We start from the raw sequence: 2,687 nt of genomic DNA on the forward strand, positions 1-2,687 counted from the left end.
AGCCCCGATCCACACTCATCCTCACAAATCAGGCCCTCGGCCTCACTCAGTAAAATAGGGCATTCGGCCCAAAATATTTATATGCATCAAAATAGAGTCATAAAACTGAGTTATGATATGCAATGAAATGAATATGACTGAGTATGAATTTTCAATTTAACACAATAATTCACAGCAATATGACCTCTGTGGGTCCCAATAATACTAGCACATAGCCTCAACATGGTTTTTAATATGTTTTTCAGCTCAATTTCTTTAACACATAAATCCGCATGGAAAATGCCAAGGTTATTTAACTATAAAATTTCATATAACAATTATGTCATAATTTTTATAGTGCACGCCCACACACCCGTCACCTAGCATGTGCATCACCTACCAACAATTCACAAAATACATATATTCAGGGTTCATACCCTCAACTCCAAGATTAGAAGAGTTACTTACCTCGAACAAGCCGAATCCAATGCCGAGCAAGCTAAACAATGCTCCATAAATCCCATTATGCGCGTATCAACTCCCGAACGGCTCGAATCTACCACAATTAATTTGATTCAGTCCACATAATTCATACGAATTAATTCCATATCAAAATGCTAATAATTTCCACAAAAATCCAAAATTACGCCCCAAAAATCACCCGTGGGGCCCACGTCTCAAAATCCAACGAAACTCATAAAATACGACAATCCATATAATTACAAGTTCAACAATACTAATTTCACTCAAATCCGACTTAAAATCAGTATTCAAACTTGAAAAATTCATTTTGTGACATTATAGAAATTTTCTTATATTTCTCTTGAAGATTCAGTAATCTTACACCAAAAATGAAGATGAATTCATGGAATATAATCACAAGGGAGTTAAGAACACTTACCCCAAGTTGTGTGGAAAATTTTCGCTCCAAAATCGTCCAACCCGAACTCCAAAATCCAAAAACGGATCTAATGTTGAACCATCGAGTTCTGCCCAGTCGATTTCCGCATCTGCGGACAAGATTTGCACACTTGCGCATCCGGTTTTGCGGACAAAAAAACAATGCGTGCCTGCGGAAACATCCAGCCTCCCAAAACCTCACATCTGCGGCCTCGCAGATGCGCCTTCCCCTTCGCACCTGCGGTCGCCTCACGCCAACCCCAGTCCGCATCTGCACAACACTTTCGCACCTGCGGCCTCGCAGATGCGAAAAATTCCTCGCACTTGCGAGCACTGCCCAGTCCCACTCTTGGCCGCTTCTGCGACTGATGTCGCGCACATGCGGCATCGCACCTGCGATCACACCAGTAGGCAACAGTTCCAGCATTTCCTTAAGTCCAAATTAGATCTGTTAACCGTCCGAAACTCACCCGAGGCCCCCGAGACCTCAACCAATTGTATCAACAAGTCCCATAACATAACATGGACCTACTCTAGGCCTCAAATCAAACCTAACAACATCAAAACGATGAATTATACCTCAATTCGAAATCATTAAACCTTGAAACTTCAAATTCTACAACTTGCGCCGAAACACATCAAATCACGTCTGATTGACCTCAAATTTTGCACACAAGTCACATTTCACATTACGGATCTATTTCAAATTTTCAGAATCGGATTCCGACCCCGATATCAAAAAGTTACCCCCCGGTCAAACTTCCCAAAAATTCAACTTTCGGCAATTCAAGCCAAATTCCACTACGGACCTCCAAATAATTTTTGGACACGCTCCTAAGTCCAAAATCACCATACGGAGCTATTGGAATCATCAAACCTCTATTCTGGGGTCGTTTACACATAAGTCGACATCCGGTCACTATTTTAACTTAAGTTTTAAACCTTGTAACTAAGTGTTCCAATTCATTCCAAAACCTCACTGGACCCGAACCATTTACCTCGACAATTTACACAAAAACTGTAAAGTACAATTTGAGCAGTAAAGGGGGAAGCAAGGCTGTAATACTCAAAACGACCGGTCGGGTCGTTACAATAATGGAGTCACAACAGATGCTATCAAGTTGCGGCTTTTTTCTTTTTCATTAAAAGGTGAAGCAAAAATATGGTTGCGAAGTATGCCAAGAGGTTCAATCACTACATGGGACCAAATGACTGAGAAATTTCTTAATAAATATTTTACACCTACAAAAACATTTAAAATAAAGCAAGAAATCAATAATTTTATGCATACAGATTCTGAATCTGTATACCAAGCATGGGAACGATTAAAAGCAATGTTAAGAAAATGCCCACACCATGGTATCCAAGATCATGATATCTTATATATTATTTTTATCATGGTCTTAAACCCTCTGCTAGAAATGTAATTGATGCAGCATTATGAGGATCCATAATGAGCAAAACCACTACAGAAGCAATGTAATTGCCCAATAAAATTTCAGAAAATGCTGTGCAATGGCCCTCAGACAGAATTATAATTGTTAAGAAAGTAGCAGGAATTAATCAAGTTGAAGCTTGGAATTCATTAGCGCAACAAATTGCAATTCTGACACAAAAAGTTGAGGCCTTTTAGGTAAATACTCAATCATCATCTCAACATGAGAGTTGTGACGTTTGTAGAGGTAATCATCCCACTCATGAGTGTCAAGTTTCAACACAACATAAAGAAAAAGTAAATGTTATTGGTTATAGAACCAGTTACCTATTAGGTAGTGCCATGGAACAAAAACATCCGGGATTCCAATGGA

General features: G+C 39.3%; 1 non-coding gene across 1 annotated transcript; it reads right to left on the reverse strand.

Moving 5' to 3' along the window:
* Positions 1 to 2,135: 2,135 nt before the first annotated feature.
* On the reverse strand, positions 2,136 to 2,242 carry LOC142169282 (small nucleolar RNA R71). The gene has a single exon (XR_012698990.1). It is a non-coding gene; the product is annotated as a small nucleolar RNA R71 (small nucleolar RNA).
* Positions 2,243 to 2,687: the final 445 nt, after the last annotated feature.

The sequence above is a fragment of the Nicotiana tabacum genome, chromosome 14 (genome assembly GCF_000715075.1).
Source record: "Nicotiana tabacum cultivar K326 chromosome 14, ASM71507v2, whole genome shotgun sequence".
Classification (NCBI taxonomy): Eukaryota; Viridiplantae; Streptophyta; class Magnoliopsida; order Solanales; family Solanaceae; genus Nicotiana; species Nicotiana tabacum.